General features: G+C 41.5%; 1 protein-coding gene across 2 annotated transcripts in view; it reads left to right on the forward strand.

Moving 5' to 3' along the window:
* Window positions 1-5,516: 5,516 nt before the first annotated feature.
* FBXO42 (F-box protein 42) overlaps window positions 5,517-21,092 on the forward strand; it is a 92,246-nt gene continuing 76,670 nt past the window's right edge. For both annotated transcript variants that reach the window (XM_045804285.2, XM_045804287.2), the window contains exon 1: window positions 5,517-5,725. The gene's annotated coding sequence lies outside the window, so the exon portion shown is untranslated. The remainder of the gene's footprint in view (window positions 5,726-21,092) is intronic.

The following is a 21,092-nucleotide window of genomic DNA, read 5'->3' on the forward strand; positions in this document are numbered from 1 at the left end:
GTTGAGAATTTTTGCAATTGTATTCCTAATTATTATTATTATAAACTGCAATCATGTATTAAATGTTACTAGTCTTTAGAAGTTAAAGTGACATGCTTACTAATTCTCTGGTTTCATGACTTCCTGTCTCTGAAATATGGGTCATCTGTGGGTGTGTCCTCAGTCTGTCGTTTTTACCTAGATGATCATGGTGTGAGCCACTCACTGAACACTAAAGATTCCCAAAGTTGAGGGGTGCCTAGGTGGCACAGTCATTAAGCGTCTGCCTTCGGCTCAGGGCATGATCCCGGCGTTCTGGGATCAAGCCCCACATCAGGCTCCTCCGCTATGAGCCTGCTTCTTCCTCTCCCACTCCCCCTGCTGTGTTCCCTCTCTCGCTGGCTGTCTCTATCTCTGTCAAATAAATAAATAAAATCTTTGAAAAAAAAAAAAAAGATTCCCAAAGTTGATTTCCAGCCCTGACCTCCTCTGGTGTTTCCGATTCATATAGCTAGGCTTCTTCCTGGAGTCTCCACATGGATATTCCATTAGCAGCTCAAAATCTCTAAAACGTAACTAATATTATGAACGGCCTGACCAACTTCAAAGAAAAAGGATTTTGTCTTTTTTTTTTTTTTTAAAGATTCTATCCATCTACTCGACAGAGATAGAGACAGCCAGCGAGAGAGGGCACACAAGCAGGGGGAGTGGGAGAGGAAGAAGCAGGCTCACAGCAGAAGAGCCCGACGTGGGGCTCGATCCCACAACGCCAGGACCACGCCCCGAGCCGAAGGCAGACGCCCAACCGCTGTGCCACCCAGGCGCCCCAGAAAAAGGATTTTGTCTTGTTCACTCTCTGGAGCTGTGTTCATTTTGAATACATTCTTCTGTGAACCTGTTCTCTTAAATGAATTATCCTGACTAAGACTTAGGGACAGCAGGGTGGATGAGATTGTCTATCAGGCCTCACCTAAGTCTCACTCTTGGGATGTGATTAGTTTTTCAAGGCAGTGGACCCTTTTTTTTTTTTTTAAGGCTTTGTAGTTGTAGCATGTGACCAGCAGAGGGAGATAGTTCCTTACAATTTTGTTATACTTGGCAATGCGCCCTAACAAAGGAATTAGTTGGGCATTCCTGGGACTGAATTTTCTAGGAGAACAGAAAGATACAGATTTTAGAGACCATTGGAGGATGCTGCAAAGGAAATAGCTTTTGTTCCAACAGATGGGCTACGAGGAGACCAGCCCTAGTTAATCATATAGGCCCTTGTGACCTTGGGCAAGTCCCTTCCTCACTGTAAAATGCAAAGATGGGGCCAAATAAGCTCTAAAATTGAGGAACTGTGGTGGTTTTCTTCCACTGGGGGAAAGCCACAAAAGTTGAAGTAGGGGCACATACATATATTAACAGATATCCTAAAACATGAATTTCTCTTGCCTGTGAAATACATTTGATACACTGTTCATGTTTGGGACTTGTACTCAGAACTGGAGGCACCTTTGGTACACCACATGAAACACTGGGATGTGATAGGACTTAAGAGCAAAGCCCAGGGGCACCTGGGTGACTCAGTCAGTTAAGCATCTGACTCTTGATTTCAACTCAGGTCATGATCTCAGGGTTGTGAGATTGAGCCTTCCATCGGGCTGTGTGCTGGTGAGCCTAGAGCCTGCTTGGGATTCTCTCTTTCCTTCTCCCTTTGCCCCCACCCCCCCAAAAAAGAGCAAAGCCCACAGTAAGAAAACTTTCCATCTAATGCACAAGCTGAGGCTGTGTAGACAGTTGTGTTAAGAAATAAATGGCAAAGAAAGAAAGAAAGAGCGAGCAAACTTACCAATATTTAAAGGGTACATGCCTTTTGACCCAGCAATTGCATTTCTAGGAAATTTCCCTGCAGATACATTTGTCCATATGCAAATAACAAAAGTACAAAGATATTCTTTGCTACTTTGTTTATAGTCACGAAACAGTAGAGACAAATGTCCATCTCTGGAGCATTTGTTTAAAAGATACATGGTACATTCATACAAAGGAATAGAATGTAATTTGTTAACAAAATTTTGATGGTCCTAAATATGCTGACATCAAATGACCACAGAGAATTATAGTTAAATACATTTTTTAAAAAAAGCAGCAAGCTAAAGAGCAACATGTATAGTTTGCTGCTATCTGTAGATTTATTTATTTAAATGTGTATGGGTTTTTTTGGTTTTGTTTTGTTTTTCGTTTGTTTTTTTAATTTAAGTAATCTCTACCCCCAATGTGGGGCTCAAACTCACAACGCAGAGATCAAGAGTTGCATGCTCTTCTGACTGAGCCAGGCCAGCACCCCTATATGTGTACATATATGTTTGTGTACGCCTCTCTGGAAAGATATAAGGAACTTGTAATGGTAGTTACTTTGATGGAGGAGAGAGGTTGCTGGGGGACTGGTAGGATGGACTTAATTGTTACATGTCCTTTTGTACCTTTTGAATGTTGTTCTATGTTAATTGCTTATTTATTCTAAGTGGGTATATACATAAGAAATGAACTTCACTGATTATTGGAATAGACTCTGGAGGAAAACGAACTTTTCTTTTACACTTATAGAGAAGTGACTACTGCCCCTCTCATCTCAGCCTCATCTCTTGTCCCATTGTGTCCAATCACGTCCCAATCAGCCTTCACACTGCAGAGAGATTATTCTAAAATACTGTTTTCTTTTCTTTTTAAATATTTTATTTATTTGACAGAGAGAGAGCACAAGTAGGAGGAGCGGCAGGCAGAGGGAGAAGCAGAGGGAGGCTCCCCATGGAGCAGGGAACCCAATGTGGGGCTTGATCCCAGGACCCTGGGATCATGACCTGAGCCAAAGACAGATGCTTAACCCACTGAGCCACCCAGGTGCCCCTGGTATTTTCATCACATATCCTCTCTGCCCCCAGATCTCCATGACCTAGAAGGTAACATCCAGTTTTCCTGCTGATATTTCAGATCATATATAAACTGGCCTCAATCTTATCTCCTCCTGTTTGTCAGAAGGAACATTGCATAGGGATCAATAGCATAGGTTTTGGTGCTCAACATCACTCATCATCAGAGAAATGAAAATCAAAACCACAAAGAGACATCACCTCACACATGTGCAAATGGCTATTACCAAAAACACAAGAAAAAACAAGTGTTGGCAAGGAAGTGGAGAAAAGGGAACCCTTGTGCACTATTGGTGGGAATGTAAATTGGTGCAGCCACTGTGGAAAACAGTATGGACATTACTTAGAAAATCAAAAATAGAACTACCATAACATCCAGCAATTCTACTTCTGGGTATTTATCCAAAGAATATAAAAACACGAATTCTAAAAGATATATGCATCTCTATTTATTGCAGCATTATTTACAATAGCTAAGCTATGGAAACAATCTAAGTGTCCATTGATAGATGAATGGATAAAGAAGATGTGATATATTTATACAAGGGAATATCACTCAGCCATAAAAAAAAGAACTAAATCTTGCCATCTGCGACAACATGATGGACCTACAGGGTATTATGCTAAATGAAATAAGTCAGACAGAGAAAGACAAATACTGTATGATTTAACTTTTATGTGGCAACTAAAAAACAAAACAGGGGTGCTTGGCTGGCTCAGTCAGTGGAGCATGTGACTCTTGATCTAAGGGTTGTGAGTTCAAGCCCCACGCTCCACAACTGAGCCAGCCAGGCGCCCCTCCTCTGTTTCATCATCTTCAAAATAAGCACAATAATGGCAGCTACTTAGCAGTTTGACACATAATAAGAACACACAATAAACATCAGCTATGATTACTATTAAAGATTTTTCTTTAATAGTAATACTTTCATGCTTATTACAATTTATAATTTTACATTGGCTTATTTACTTGTTGATTGTCTGTCTCTCCCAGTAACTCTAGGGGACCTCCACGAGGGCATGGGGCTTTGTTAGTTTTATTTAAAAATATGTTACTATACATATTACGTGGTTTACCACATATAGGTGCTCACTAAATATTTTTTGACTGGATGCCCTCTTAGTTGTCAAAATCTCAATGTGTTCACTTATTCAACACATATTTAGTAAGTGTCTACTGTGTGCCAGTCTCTATATTGCATGATACAGCAGTGAACAAAACAGCAGTATCTCCTGTCTTTGACTTAGGAGATTCGGGGTGGGGGGGGAGTGGTTCTATATTTGAACTTGTTCTAACATGATCCAGCAGTTTCAAACCAACCTGAGCATCATAAGTCCTAGAAAGTTTTAGAAAAAGTCTGAGGTGGGGGGTCTAAGGTAGGCCCTGGAAACTGTGTTTTTAAAAGGAAGCACTTGATAGCTGGCCCAGTGTTTCTAACACTGAACTCTGCAGAGTATTTTGGTGGGATTGGTCGCAAGCTCTATGGCAATTTTTATGCTTGGGGTTTTTAATGACAGGATTTTAATATTTCTTTTACGAGTTACGGTTGCCAAGTTTCTCTTTCATAGTGACATTTCCTAAATGAAAGACTCTGAGTTTCTTAAATCAGAGTTTCTCATACTGGAGTTCCATGAGTATATTCCCTGGGGTCTCTGTATTATTCAAGTCTGAGGACCACAGATCCAGTGCTTTCTGGAGTGAGGCTGACCCACGTCTCCTCAACAGCACCTTGCCCTTCCAACTTCAGAGGGGACTTGGGTTCTGACCCAACCTATGTCCCAAGAGATACCCCAGAGGGTCCACTTTATTCCAGAACGGTGGACTGGCAGCTGAAGATTGCTTCAGTTTCAGGTGCAAACGGTGAAGACTGAAGCCCTTGGACCACTTGTTGGACGCATGAGTCCATGAAGATTCTCACCTACGTACCAGGTTGCCCTCTTGGAAGGGGTATTTTGTTGGACCCCACTGCCTGGTGAGAGTGGTACCGTAAAGTACTGGAGCTTGGGAATCATATATGCCTAAGTTCAAATTCTGCCCTGTCTCCCCCACCCCCACCTTACCCCTCGGATGTGAGGCCTTGGAAAAATATACTGATACGACTCTGCGCCTCAGTTTTCCTCATCTGAAAAATGGAGCTAGTATCAAGTCACACCATGGTTTTCTCCATTACGGAAGGCTTCGATTGCACGATCAAGGCCCTGAGTTTCCCTTCTTCAGTTGACGTCCAAGGGCACTTCCATTCACCAGAGCCCTCCCTTGTGCTCATCAGGCCCCCTGGAGTCCAAATGAGTTACAGTTAATTCCTGGCCCGAGATCTATCCAGTCTCAAGCCATTGGGAAAACTGCCCAGTTACCCCTAGGCCTAAGCGCAAAGGAGGGTGGGTGCAGCTCTGAGGTCGGCTCTAAAAACTCAAGGAGGGCGGGCGCAAAAGTGCGACGTTTCCCCGCTCCAGCTTCACTGCCCCGGGCGGTGTTCCAGCCTCCGGAGAACCTCTGCCTGTGACCACGTCCCTTCCCAACATGGCGCCATCCCCAGGCCGCCTCGCGCGGGTACGCCGTGCTGACGTATGTGCGAGTCGTCCTCCGCGTCGGATACCAGCGCATGCGCACTCCGTGCTGTCTTCTCCCGGCCAGAGCAGCAGCAGCGGCGGCGGCGTTTGAGTGGAGGAAGATGGCGGCTCCGGGTGGCTCGGGGTCCCGCCAGCTGTGAGGCTCCCCAGTGCGGCAAGCGCCGCTTGAGGCGAAGCACCTCTCCTCTGGCCCTATCCCCGGCTCCCTCATCGCCGTCGCCAGCGGAGCGAACCCGAGAGCGTGGCGCGGGCTGGGCCAGGTGAGGCTTCTCCCTCTCCTGGGGCCGCGGCGGGGAGCCGGCGCCTTCTGCCCTTTATGCCCCAGGCCCGCAGGGGGCAGGGGGCGTCCCCGGCCCGGCTCAGGCCGCGCATCCTGCGCGGGGGTCGGTGCCGGCCGGCCTGGGGGCCTTGCTGTCGTCATCCTCGGCCTCGCTGGGTTAGGCAGGGAGGAGGAGGAGTGCCCCTTTCCACCCAGCCCTTGGAATGGGAGTGAACCCGGCCCCTCTCCACAAGCAGGGCGGTTCACATCCCCTCACCGGGCCCACGAAAGGGTGTGTGACCAGAGCAGGGATGGCTGTCAGGGTGTCAGATAATCTTTCACCCAGTCCCCGGATCTTTAACGCCGTGCGCTAAGGTGCCGGAGTCCAGTGCCTTCCAGAATTGGGGCTGCGGCGAGGGGCCAGCATCTGTGAAGCTGTAGCTGCAAAGGGGAAGATTCTGGAATTGGTTTTAAAAATAAAACACAAGCAGCCTGTCTTACCGCTTAGCTTTTTGAGTGTTCCTCGGGCGAAGTGGGAACTGCGGGTCTCCTTGATTGAGATAGCAATCCACGTTGTGGCTGTGAGAATTGTTTGTGCAAAGGGAACGGTGGAGGGTGGGAACGAATTTGTAAACGGAGAAAAACCGATTCTGAGATCTTGATAGTCTCCGCAGAGTAACTTAGGTGCCAATGAAGTCTTCGTTTGTTTGAAAACCTTTGTGTTTTTGAGATTCGGAATAGCTAATTGCTTTTGTCTGTTAAATCTCCCGAATTTTATTAGGAAAATAAAAGCTGTCCTTAACTGCCAAAGTCTTTGGGCTTTTCTGTGGTGGGGATTCTGATTCTCTGGGCGAAGATTCAGACACCTTACCAGTTCTCACTTGCTGGCAAGGACGTGCTATGCTTGTTCTTCTTTGTGAGAATAAGTTTTTGTTGTTCATCTGCTAATTGGGAGATTTTGATTGCGTTTCTCATGTTGGGAAGCCGATTTGAAGCCTTGTGGTATCTTCCTTGAAGAATGATGGAATCAGTTGGAATTGTGCTATGGGGAAAATGTTGAGGTGAGGCAGTGGCTTTGACGTGGACACACCGAATATCTTTGTAACTTAAATTTGTTTTCCTTGTGTTTAAAGTGATGACATCATGGGTTTAAAGGGAGAAGGAAATTAGAGGAGAAATACCATCATTTAGAATTGAACATTTAAAATTCAGTTTGTAGCTTTTACAGTGAATAGTGACTCTGTCAGATTCCTAACTTTTGAGCATATTCATGTGTATAATCTGATTGGGTGTCCTTTCTATTGTGTGTTGTCATTTTATACCCTGTAACTGTTCGCTTTTGATAAACCCAGTATAAATCTGTTACTCAATCTACATTGGCCCACGGATGTCCTGTCTACTTCAAAAAGCTTTTAATTCTTGAAATGACAACTGTTTGGTTTAGTAATAGCTACTTCTTTGACCTTTTCTTAAAGGTTTTCAGATAGAGATTTGTAGATTTTCTTAGTGCCTTTCATAAGGACATAAACCTGAACAAATAACTTCACAGAAAATTGGAGAGACGCCTTAAATTTCAGTTTGCTAAGAGTCATGATATAATGCAGTAAAACATCCTGATGGTTTGACATTATGCTTCTTGGCATAATGTGTTGCATTGTTGTGCTAAATCATCATCAGGTATTGATGCAACTTCGTGACATCCATGACATCATTCACTTTCCAGCATTTTCCCCTTTGCAATTCCTACTTTCTCAGTCACAAAAAGAACAGGAGCAGGAGAAATAGCTTAGGATGCTCTTTACTGTCTGATTTCTAAAAGATCCTTCATGTAACCCTGCTTTATGTAGTTAGACTCCAGAGCTGTGTGTGATATCTACCTATTATGAAGAGCAGGCACAGAAAATGCTAGTAAAACCTCTGGGTTTTATAAGAATATTGAGGTCCCAAGGAGAAGTTATATCAAAGATGAACAAATAAGTGATTATCTTTTGTGATTTCAAGGTTGTTTTAATGAATTAACAACTCTTTATAAAACCAGAAGCCATTTGGTTAATGTCTTTTCTTCTTCAAGATGGTTACGTGGGTCAGAAAAGGTAATGTTGGGGCGCCTGGGTGGCTCGGTTGTTGAGCGTCTGCCTTCGGCTGAGGGCGTGATCCCAGGGTCCTGGGATAGAGCCCCTCATCAGGCTCCCTGCTCTGCTGGGAGTCTGCTTCTTCCTCTCCCACTCCCCCTGCTTGTGTTCCCTCTCTCGCTGGCTGTCTCTCTGTCAAATAAATTAAAAAATCTTTAAAAAAAAAAAAAAGTAATATTTTGTGAGAGTCCTTTGTGAAATAACAGGTAAATGTAAGTTTGATTATTCAGTGATCAGTTTTATGAAAACCCCCTACTGAGGGCCCTCTATAAACTCTGGGTATTTGGGGAAGTAGGTACTAATGATTCTAAGATAGGACACCTTTTGGTCTCAAGTTGCCTACAGTCTGGTTGGGGAGCTAGACAAGAAAACCAGTTAAGTATGTTGTGTAAGAACTAAGAAGTGCACAGAATCCGACCAGGGGAGTCAAGGAAGGTTTCTCAGGGCCAGGATGGCTCCACAGCCTTTCCTATTCTGCAGAAAAATCTGCCTTTTGTGAGTGACTTGCTTTTTATAAAAACTTAAAAAAATTTTTTATCATAAGTTCTTTCCCCCTTTTATTCATTCACTGTCATGACACTTCCCACACAGTATGCCCCAGTTATGATTTCTGCATCCTCAGAAATCCAACAGAGTCTTGGGAGAACCTGAGAGTGAGTCATATGCCAGGCAACAAACACAAACATTGCAGCTGCAATGAAAATATCCCAGATTACTAAATGGTGACAACTTTAAAATGATGGTGTTTTTGTTTTTGTTTTGTAAACTGGCATAAGAAGCAATGTATGATTTTAATTTGATCATGTTTAGTTAATGTTTGCCAATCCCTTAGAATGTTGACTATAAGTAGCTATTAGTACTATCTCCTTTCTCTCAATAATAAATTAAACGAGAAGGTCCTTTTCCTTTTTGGGTGAAGCTGACAACTTAACCCAGGACTATACTAAACTATTTTAGGTTGCTTAGCATCTCTGATATTGAACTTCTGTATCCCAATACAAGTTCCTCATCTTAGTGCTGTGGTAGTTTTGTAATTAATTTAACATGTTGTCGCCTATATTGCAAACATTTTATGAGGTTTTGAATGTGTAGAATCATTATGTGGTGCAGTATTAGTAGGACATTTACAATTTGGTAACACTCATGTTTACATGTTACCATGTAAACATTCAGCACTGAAAATGAGGGCTTTAAGGTGGTGGTTGACAAAAGAATGAAGGTGATGTATCTGTTTATTTTTCTGTATTGTGAGTTTGTTACATATAGAAGATATGACTTATAAGTCATTTTAAAATTGTCCAGTCTTGGGGTACCTGGCTGTCTCAGTTGGAAGAGCATGTGACTCTTGATCTCAGGGTTGTGAGTTGGAGCCGCACGTTGGGTGTAGAAATTACTTAAGTAAATAAATAAACTTTAGAAAGATAAAAAATAAATTGCCCAGTATTGTGCTCATAATTCATTCTTTCTTTTCTTTTTTCTTTTCTTTCATTTGTTCTTTCTTTTTCTCTTTCTCTCTTTTTCTTTCTTTCTAGATTTATTTATTTATTTATTTATTTGAGAGGGAGCGTGGGATTACTAATGGGGGATGGGGCAGAGGGAAAGAGTATCTCAGGCAGTCTCCACGCTTAGCATGGAGCCCCACATGGGGTTCAGTCTTAGGACCCCGAGATCATGACCTGAGCCAAAACCAAGAGTTGGATGCTCAACTGACTGAGCCACCCAAGAGCCCCCAGCTTATTTTCTAAATTGTTTTTTGTGACCTGGGGGTGCTGGCTGGCTCAGTTGATAGAGCATGCTACTCTTGATCTCCAGGTTGTGGTTCAAGCCCCACGTTGGCCAGATAGCTTACTTTAAGATTGATTTATTTATTTGGGGCGGGGGGAGAGAGAGAGAGAGAATGTGACACGGCGCACACGCCTGTGCTGGGAAGGCCAGAGGCAGAGGGCGAGAGTCCTCAGTCAGACTCTCCACAGAGCGCAGAGCCTGACTCGGGCTCCATCGCTCAACCCCATGAGATCATGACCTGAGTCGAAATGATTCCGTCAGACTTGACTGACTGAGCCACCTAGGTGCCCTGAGTATAGCTTACTTTAACCAAAAAAAATGTCGGAAATAAAAGAAAGAACTAAATTGTTCTTTGTGACCTTCTAAATGTCTTGTAAAATTACAACTTAGTGGTATTCCTGTAGCTTAATTTTGTTCTTCCTTACTCATGGATGTATTGGAAAGCAAATTTGCTTTGAATTTTGATTCTTTCTGTATTAAATTTCTACTTTTTGAGTTGTAAAGTTTCCCCCCAAGTTTTTGATTTAATTTTTCCAATGTCACTGTTCTGTGTTTTGTTTCTAAAGTGGAAATAATCTTGTGCCTTGATTCTTATTTAGATGTATAAATCTGGTAAATGTATAGGTATTATATAAAGTAATAGTCACTTGTAAAATATAAATACTGTGGACAGTAACTTATTTTATCTTCTAGTAATATATAAACTTGAGGTAGTTCAATTAATTTCTATAAAGGCAAACAAGTTTTAGTTTCACCTATTAATATTCCTTTAGAATAGTTAATATTTAGGAGATGTATATAAATATAAATATAAATATAAATATAAATATATATATATATATATATATATATATATATATATATATAAAGATAAGCTGTGTTCCCAGTGTGGGGCTTGAACTCACAACCCCAAGATCAAGAATCACATGCTTTACTGACTGAGCCAGCCAGGCGCCCCTATTTTGAATACTTTTATTTCAGCTGTTTTAAGGAATTCACTAGTATGGCATACTTTCCAAATTTTTTCCTTTATTATTCTCATTTTATTTATTTATTTTTAAGATTTATTTATTTATTTTAGAGAGAGAGTGCGAGTGTGTCTGCACGTGGGAGGGGCAGAGGGAGAGTGAGAATCTAAGCAGACTTTGCCCTGACTGCAGAGCCTGCCACAGGGCTCTTTCTCACGACCATGAGATCACAGCCTGAGCCAAAACCAAGAGTTGGATGCTTAACGTACTGCGCCACCCAGGCGCCCCTATTAATCTAATTTTAAATGCTTGGGTCATGTTGCTAATAGAGAACAAGGAATTTTTTTCTCTGGAGTGAACCTCTTGGTGCATTGGTTGGAGAAAGATTGATATTATGAATTCGTCAATACAGTTTCACTAAAATGTTGCCTGTCCCATCTCCTGGCTTTTCAAATGGAAATCAAGGGGAAATGGAATTTATCCTTCTATTTCAACATTTCTTTTTAAAGCTTTTTTTCTTTTTCTTTCTTTCTTTTTTTTTTTTAGATTTTATTTTTTTTTATTTTTAAAGATTTTATTTATTTATTTGACAGAGATAGAGACAGCCAGCGAGAGAGGGAACACAAGCAGGGGGAGTGGGAGAGGAAGAAGCAGGCTCATAGCGGAGGAGCCTGATGTGGGGCTTGATCCCATAACGCCGGGATCACGCCCTGAGCCGAAGGCAGACGCTTAACCGCTGTGCCACCCAGGCGCCCCTTTTAGATTTTATTTTTAAGCAACCTCTACACCCAGCATGGGGCTCAAACCCACAACCCTGAGGTGAAGAGTCACATGCCCCACCAACTGAGCCAGCCAGGTGCTCCTAGAGCTTTTTTATTAGTAGTCTTGCTATCTGTTGCCAGAAAGGAACAGCATCTGTCTTGGGATCAAACAGTATTGTGTTTGAATTGTGTTGTGCAGGACTGTTTTTCTTAACTTTTGATTTGATTTTTTTTTTAAAGATTTTATTTATTTATTTGACAGAGATAGAGACAGCCAGCGAGAGGGGGAATACAAGCAAGGGGAGTGGGAGAGGAAGAAGCAGGCTCACAGCAGAGGAGCCTGACGTGGGGCTCGATCCCTTAATGCCGGGATCACGCCCTGAGCCGAAGGCAGACGCCCAACCGCTGTGCCACCCAGGTGCCCCTGATTTGATATTTAAATGACATCTTCCCAAATAGATCCTTTGGTCTAGTCAAGATCAAGCAAACTGTTCTCTTATTACTGAATCTAAAGGTTTACTTCCCTGTGGGTCCTTCAGATTTTGATTTACTTTTCTCACCTCTCCCCTTTTTTCTTACTAAATGCATTGCTGTCCTCCGAAAGTGTGTTTTGTGCATCATATGGAATTTGGGAATGTAATTCTCTGTAGAGATGCGTAATGACCTGTGGGTTAAAATTTCATATTTTATTTAACTTAAAAGTAACTTAATGGTAACAAATTTTGAAGACATGTTGGTGAAATAAGCCTGACAAAAAAGAACAAGTACTGTATGATTCCACTTATATGAAGTACCTAGAGTAGTCCAGTTCATAGAGACAAAGTAGAATGGTAGTTGCCAAGGGCTAGGGAGAGGAGGGCTTGGGGAATTATCGTTTAATGTTATAGAGTCTCAGTTTGGGATGATTACAAGTTGTGGAGATGGATGGTGGGGGAATAGTTTTATAACAACGTGAATGTACATAAGACCACCAAAGTGCACACTTAGAAATGGTTGAGATGGCAAATTTTATGTTAGGTATGTGTTACCACACACACAAAAAGGTAACTTAATGGCTTATATATGCTCTGTGGGATAGCTTGATAACCATTTATTTTAACATAGTAATTAAGATCCTAGGCTTTTGCCCCAGGTAGACTCAGGCTCAACCCTAGTTCTATCCATAGATCTTGGCTTCTTTAAGTCTCAGTGTTTTCATCTGTAAAATGAGGATAATGATGCCTGTGTTGTGGGACAATTAAATATGGGAATGTATGTGAACTTAGCACATCGTGTAGCACATATAAACATCCAAATGTTAGATGTTGTTATATTGTTCTCATGGAACATTAAAACTGGGGACAAGGGGCGCCTGGCTGGCTCAGCCGGTGGATTGATTGTGCAGCTCAGTCATGCAGCTCTTGATCGTGGGTTTGTGAGTTTGAGCCCCACGTTGGATGTAGACGTTACACATATAAATAGATAAATAAATAAAATTAAAAAAAAATAAAACTGGGACAAGGGGAACTTAATCTCCTAACTTCTTTATAGTGTAGTCCCAGTGGCATACCTGTCCTGTCGCAGGAATGCGTGTTTTATTTTTTCTCCTGTGCTTTTCTTTTTACCCTTGATTGGAGAACCAGGCTTATTCATGGCTTCATTTGACACCATTGCCCTGATGTCTCTTAAATCCATCCGATGTGATCTTTGTTTTATGCTTCTTGGTTCTCCAGGGACTTCATAGAGCATATCCTGTAGCTCAGCTGTGCAGGTGTTCACAACTGAGTCCATTATCTCATCTCTCTCCTCTGTTAGGGAAAAACCTACACTAAACAAGTTCCCTTCTCAATATTTCCGTATCTGTAGATAGAATAATTTTATTCTGGTCTGAGAGACCATAAAACTGTGAATCTTTTTTTTTTTTTATCTTTCATCTCCCGTATCCTGCCATGTAGTTCTGTTTCTTTTCTTCAGTATCCCTTAGATTTGCCTGACTTTGCTGTGACTTTAGCCCAGGCTTTCATGAGCTGAAAGCAGACTGAATTAGTGTTAGAGTTCCTAGCTGCTCTTGTTGCCAGGGCTCTGCCATTTGCTAGTTTTATGATCTCAGTCTCCCTCATTTTCAAATGGCAATTACAATTCCTATCTCATGACATATGTGTAAAATATTTAACTAAATGCCTAACACATGGTAAACACTCAATAAACAGAAGCTGCTGTTATTTGAGATTTTCTTCTCAGTAATCTTTGGAAATGGTTAAGATTGAGGTGACAGTATTTTGACAGATCAGTCTTAAGGGATATCGTTCAAATGTTTCTCCTCTGATCAAGAACCCATGGTAAGTTGTAAGTGCCTGCGTCCTTTGCTTACCTTTTGATTACCTTTTGAACTCTCTGTATGACCTTCATTGTACTTTGCCTTGCCTCTCATGTATATTATGCTCATGTGTACAACTGGAACATTCATCTTTCTACGTAGGGGGCCTTTTTTCTTTCTTTCTTTTAAAGATTTTATTTATTTTTATTTGACAGCGCGTGCACGCGGGAGGGAGACCATGGGAGGCCAGGGAGGCAGAGGGAGAAGCAGACTCCCTGTTCTGAGCAGCGAGCCTGACGCCAAGATTCTGGGATCATGTCCTGAGCCAGAGGCAGACGCTCAACTGACTGAGCCACCCAGGCAGCCCTGGGCCTTTTTTTTTTTTTTTCCCCATTTAACTACTCTCTGCAGCTGTGTATACTATCTCCTATATGCTCTACCACTGAACCACTCGTCCTTGCACAGTTAGGTTAAAGTTAATATCCAAAAAGAAAATTACTGTGCTAATTAATTTCTGCCAAATAGCTTAAAAGGGATACATTATGCAGTGTAATTCATATGTAATATTTTTAGTGCCTTCTGGGCACATTTAGTGCTTACGTATTGGGCACTCAGATATTCATTTAGTATGTACTTTAAATTCTTACAGATTGATGTTCCTCATGAGCTTTCTGAGACATTGTATGATCTCTAGTGTCTGTTGAATCTCTGTTGCCTTTTTGTTCTTTGGTCCATTTATTTAACAAATATTTATTCAAGGGCACCTGGGTGCCTCAGTCGGTTAAGCATCTGCCTTCAGCTTGGGTCATGATCCTGGGGGCCTGAGATTGAGCCCCCACATTGGGTTCCCTGCTTGGAGGGGAGCCTGCTTCTACCTCTCCCTCTGCCTGCCACTCCCCCACTTGTGCTCTTTCTCTCTGTCAAATAAATAAAATCTTTTTTAAAAATACCCCAAACCCCAAATATTTGTTGAATGCTGTATGTGCTAGGCATGGTTCAAGGTATTAGGGATACAGTGGACAAAATAGGCAAGGTGTCTGGTTTCCTGGATCTTACATTTGAGATTGGAGAAAGCAGTTAATGAATGAATAAAATTTCCGATAGTAGTCAGTACTAGGAAAAAAATAAAACAGGGTGATGTGATAATGACATGGAGCGGAAGGGGAAGGGTGAGGTTGGACGGTTTAGAGGCGGCTCTGTGAGAAGGTCATGTTCAGGCTGAGACACAAGGCAGAATGTTCAATGTTAAGTTTTGGGGACAGAGAGAACAAATGCAGAGGACTGAAGTAGGAACCAGGATCCAGTCAGGATTCCTAAATTGCATTTGGCTTTGATTAGCTTTTGCTTCTTAATCTAAAACAACCCTCTCCCCCCTTTTTTCTTTCCCTAAATGACTGACTTTTTTAAGGTACCAGTCTGATTCTCTGGTAGACTCACATTCATGATTTGTCTCCATGTTTCCTCGTGTCATTTAACCCCTTTGTCCCCTTTTGAGATGACTCTAAAGGCTTGATTATATTCAAATTTGCAATCCTTTGTGATACTGTATACTCATACTGTATCATATTTGCTGTCAAATTTTCCATTATAATGATGCTAAATATGATCATCTGGTTAATATGAAAGTCTTGATCTTTCTATTGTAAAGCTTTCCCTTTATAGTGGTCAAGTAATCTGTGGGGTAACAATTTATATAACGCAATTACGCTATTTCTCAACTGTCTTTCACTGGTTGGTTTTAGCATCCATTAATGATCCTTGTCAGAATCCGTTCTTTCAGGGGTGCCTGGGTGGCGCAGTCGTTAAGCGTCTGCCTTCGGCTCAGGGCATGATCCCGGCGTTATGGGATCGAGCCCCACATCAGGCTCCTCCACTAGGAGCCTGCTTCTTCCTCTCCCACTCCTCCTGCTTGTGTTCCCTCTCTCGCTGGCTGTCTCTCTCTGTCAAATAAATAAATAAAATCTTAAAAAAAAAAAAGAATCAGTTATATCATTGGAGGTTGCAGAAGGATGATTATTATTACTCTTCCTTCCACATTTAGTAGCTGGCAAGATACCATGAACTGAGAATGAGCTACTAGAAATCTCTCCTAATAAGGTAGAGTGTTTAATTCTTTGCTTTTCATTGTACATTTTCTTAGTTAAGAATTGGTCACCTCAGTGGTAGCAAATAAGTTTCTTTGCTGTTTTCTGTATCACTGTAGGTACATGATTTTTATTTATTAATTATTTTACACATAGTTGCAGCCATTAGTCTTTTTGACACTCAACTTTGGCTAATATAAGTCTCTTTAAGCTCGTATTGTGTCCTTCTAACATGCCCCCATTGGTCTTTGGGTTGTTTTCTGTCACAACAAGGTATCCCAGATTCATCTTGTACTTTCCCTGTCCTTGACTGAAATCAGTCATTTTTTTCTAGGAAGACCTAGTTTGTTTTATAGGGAATGTCATTAGAAACCCAAGATCTGAGTGCTAGGAATGCTCATTGTTACTGGGTCTTCATTATTTCTAGGTCCTTTCAATGGGCAGAACTGGAAAATATGTTTTTTAGAAATAAAAACTTCACATTGATGTTTCCAGTTTAACTTGAACATATTGCAGGTTTTTTTCTCTTTAAGAGATTTTGTATATGTCTCTCTTTAACTGGAAGTCTTGGTTTTTAAGTACTGTTCACATTTATTTACTTTATCTTACAGTAGACATAAGAAATTTTAAAAATATAGTATCCAGGGGTGCCTGGGTGGCTCAGTCGTTAAGCGTCTGCCTTTGGCTCAGGTCATGATCCCAGGGTCCTGGGATCGAGCCCCGCCATCGGGCTCCCTGTTCAGTGGGAAGCCTGCTTCTCCCTCTCCCATTCCCACTGCTGGTGTTCCCTCTCTCGCTGTGTCTCTCTCTGTCCAATAAATAAATAAAATCTTTTAAAAATATGTATATATAGTATCCATATTACTACTAAGAAAATTACTGAGGCAAATTTAAGATTCCTTTGTGATTCTTTTTACTCTTAACATTCTGTCAGGATCCATCCAGAGAATGAAAAATGTACTAGGTATTCAAATGGAGATTTAGTGTAGAGAATTGGAAGTATATGAGTTGCAAGGCAGTAAATAAAGAGTACAGTGTAATTTAGAGATTCGTAACTATATGGTAAAACCATAGTCTCAAGAGTTGGGGGAACCTAAAGGATAGATGGTATTACCAGAACTTTTAAAGACTATGGAGGAGGGGGCACCTGGATGGTTCAGTCAGTTAGGTGTCTGCCTTTGGCTCAGGTCATGATCTCGGAGTCCCTGGATTGAACCCCACATCGGGCTCTCTGCTGAGTGGGGAGTCTCCTTCTCCAACTGCCCTTCACTCTGTTTATGCTCTCTTGCTCTCTCTCTTTCTCTCAAGTAGATAAATCTTTTTTTTTTAAAGATTTTATTTATTAATTTGATATAGAGAGACAGCCAGCGAGAGAGGGAACACAAGCAGGGGGAGTGGGAGAGGAAGAAGCAGGAAGAAGCAGGCTCCCAGCAGAGGAGCCCGATGTGGGGCTTGATCCCAGAATTCTGGGATCATGCCCTGAGCTGAAGGCAGACGCTTAACGACTGTACCACCCAGGTGCCCCAAGATAAATAAAACCTTTAAAAAAAAAAAAAAAGAATATGGAGGAAGGGTCACCACCTCAGGCACTGGCTGCTGCTTTAAGAGCTGGCACCATGAGGAGGGGTTGCTAAGATGTGCCACATGACTGGTACTTGGACTCCCCTAATTTTTTTTTTAAAGATTTTATTTATTTATTTGACTTAGACAGCGAGAGAGGGAACACAAGCAAGGGGAGTGTGAGGGGGAGAAGCAGACTTCCTGCTGTGCAGGGAGCCCGATGCGGGGCTCGATCCCAGGACCCTGGGATCATGACCTGAGCCGAAGGCAGACACTTAACGACTGAGCCACCCAGGTGTCCCAGGACTCCCCTAATTTTTATTAATTTTTGGTTTATCCCTTTAGTGTTTCTTTTTGCAAGAATAAGCAAATATCTGCTTATTCATTTTTCTCCTTTCTTACAGAAAAGGTTGCTATAGTATGTACACTTGTCATGAGCATGCTGTGGAGATGCACACGTGAGTTGTGTCTTTCCACAATGTCAGCTTTATTCAGTCATAAAGCAAAGTTAAATCACAATTATAAAGCAGGTTCAGGATTCCAAACTCAATGACAGTTCCCCATGTGGTTAAACTTGCCTTCTTACAGAGTACACAAAGCAGGACAGACGATGAGCCGTACAACAAGCAAGATAACAGAAAGGTGCAGGAAGTTAATGAACCCAACGCAAAGGCAGTCTGGGGGCACGCATTTGAGCTAAGGCCTCGGTCTGGTCCGGGTCAGCTCTCAGCACTTACTGCTGCTTATGTTCAAGCAGGGAAGGCTCTTGGTTCTGTTCAGAGATCCATTGAGCAGAGCTTTTGGTGGCAGTTACCCTTTTTTAAGTGGTCAGACATAGAGGGGTCAGGTCTGAAGAGTCTGACAGTTTACTGCCAAAATACTTCGGTTTTGGATCTCTGCAGACCTCCTCTGTTCTGCTCGTTATCGGTTCTGGGGTGTCAGCTGATGTTGGTCCCGGCGGTATCTCCTAGCTGCATGCATTACCTTAACTGCTTGCGTCATTGTTTGACACAGGCTCCTTCTTGACGTGAGAGACTCCAGTTTGCTCTCTACAGCACTGTTCAGCACCTTTCTCTTTTACTGTACCTTGGAGATCATGCCGTGGTGGAACGGAAGTAATCTTTAATCTTTTTCACGGCTTTGTTGTGTGAATGTGCTGGATTTGTTCATCTAGTCAGTCTTTGATAAACATCAATAAGTAATGCTTTACTGCCACTCTTTTGAGAGTAGGTTTTGGTATGGTGTGTTAGAAGGAGCACTGAGCTGAAAAACAAGACACAGGTTCTGTTTGCCACCAGTTACCCGCACGACCTTAGGAAGTTGCACGTTTTCTGACCTCAGTTTCTCCTCGTTGGTAAACTAAGGGTTCATTTGCTCTGTAATCTCTAAGATCTCCTGCTATAATATTTTATATTTTTCTGGAAATTTTGTTAGCCATATTTTAAACCTATTGCTCAGTAAAGTATGCAACACATAGGAAAACTCTAAATGAGAACATCAGATTAAGTTTTAAAAGTACTACTGAGAGTTTTCTGAACTTGGATCTGCTGAAGTGTTTGTTTAAAAAAAAAAAAAGATTCCTGGACCCTTCCCTATTTTCTGATAGTCTCTGGGAAATTTACTTACTAAGTGATTTTTTTTTTTTAATGGTCAAGTGAGCTTGTGAAACAAAGATTTACTTTATGTGTACATGCCACTGTCCTTTAGGTTTCTGGAGGATAGGGAATAAACAGAGATATTCACCTTTCATGAATTCCTTTGTTCTCACCACCACTGAAAAAAATACAAGTAGAAATAAAAATTTCCATTCCCTTACAGCATCTTGTCAAAATGTATCACATTCTTTGAAGAGTGTGTTTGTGTGTCAGTGAGGAAGCTGGCTCTATATGCAAACTAAGAGATTTGATAAGAGTATTTTGGGATTGTAGAGTACTTTGAATTCTACTTCCTGAAACACCATTTCCCCATGCTTCTTATTTGCTCACATTTAGTGAATTCCTTCGTGGAGACTTCAGAATAAATTGATGGAATCGGGGAAGTTAGATGTTAGATAGGTATTAGCTATAGTAGTTAAAATGTGAATAACAATGGCCAGCATCATAGCAGAGGGTTTAACAATAAAGGGAAGGCCATTTTGAAGAATGAACTAAGGGGGGAAGGTAAAAGTCTGTATGCAAGATACTGTGAAATGGAACATGTTGTAGTTATTTTTTTGAGAATTATTTTAAATTAATTTCAAAGCCTGATTTATAGTATCTCTTTTTTAAAAAATGGAATCATAAAATTCACTTCAAATTCTGGTTCCTCTTCTTTTTACAAAGCTATGTCATCATGGGCAAATTAATTTATCTGTGTGCTGTTATTCTTCTCTGTAAAACATAACTGATAATATGCCTTTCATAGAGTTGAGGTAAGGATTAAGTTAGGTAAGGCAGCTGGCACATACTCTCAATACCTGTTGATTCCCTTTTTTTAAAATTTAAATTCAGTTAATTAACATAGTGTATTATTAGTTTCAGAGGTGAAGTTTAGTGACTCATCAGTTGCATATAACACCCAATGCTCATTATATCAAGCGCCCTCCTTAGTACCCATCACTCAGTTACCCGAGCCCCCCACCCACCACCCCTGCAGCAACCCTCTGTTTCCTATGGTTAAGAGTCTCTTATGATTTGTCTCCCTCTCTGATTCCCTTTTCTTTTATCATCTTGACACCAGCCGCATTTTAACGGCTATTAAGAACTTTATACTCTGAGTCCGTGTACTGGCAGGTTTGGCATCACCACAGAATGCAGAATGTCAGGTCCCACTCCAAGCCTACTGAATCCAAATCTGTGGTTTAATGAAATCCACATTAAAACTTGAGAACCATTGGAACCTTAAGAGATTTTTATTGAGAGATTTCCTCCTTTTTGCCTGAGTTCCTAATGATTGGGTTGTTCTTTTTACCTTTGGCAGATTGGTTTTGCTCTGCACTATTAGCTGAAACTATTTTATTGATTTTTAGAGATTTTATTTTATTTTTTTTAAAGATTATTTGAGAGAGAGAGTACGCAGGAGTTGGGGGAGAGGCAGAGAGAGGGAGAATCCTCAAGTGGACTCCCCACTGAGCTCGGAGCCCAGTGCGAGCTCTATCTCAGGACCCCAAGATCATGACCTGAGCCGAAATCAAGAGTTGGTGCTTAACCAGCTGGGCCACCCAAACACACCTGAGACTTTTTTTTTTTTTTTAAGTAATCTACACACCCAATGTGGGGCTCGAGCTCACAACCCCAAGATCAGGAGTCTCAAGTTCCATTGACTGAGCCAGTCAGGCACCCCTGAAACTATTTTAGATGAAACATACAAGCAGGTGTTTAGAGTAAAAGTTCAACTGCAGAAGTCTTTATGTGTTATTATTAAATAGTGTTAAAAGTTAGCTTCAGCTAGATTTTTACCTATTGTGAGACATTCAGAAGAATGCATAAAATGTATGTGTTTAAAGAATAATTAGAAGCAAACACCTGTGTATCCACCAACCAAGTCAAGAAATAGAATATTGCCAGTGCCTCAGAGACGCTTCCAATGTACCCCTCTTTGATGACATCCATTTCTGTCTCTTGGAAGTAAACTACCGTTGTCTTTTGTGATAATTTCCTTGCTTTTCTTGATACTGTTATCACCTGCATGTATATCTCTAAGCAGTAGTTTAGTTTTGCCTGTTTGTCAACTTCACATAAATGGAACTATACTTTATGTATTCTTTTGTTGTCATCTTTTGCTCAGTTTTAAATAGCGAAGCC

This window comes from Ursus americanus, chromosome 33 (assembly GCF_024610735.1).
Source record: "Ursus americanus isolate L20-20 chromosome 33, mUrsAme1.1.p, whole genome shotgun sequence".
NCBI classification, from domain to species: domain Eukaryota; kingdom Metazoa; phylum Chordata; class Mammalia; order Carnivora; family Ursidae; genus Ursus; species Ursus americanus.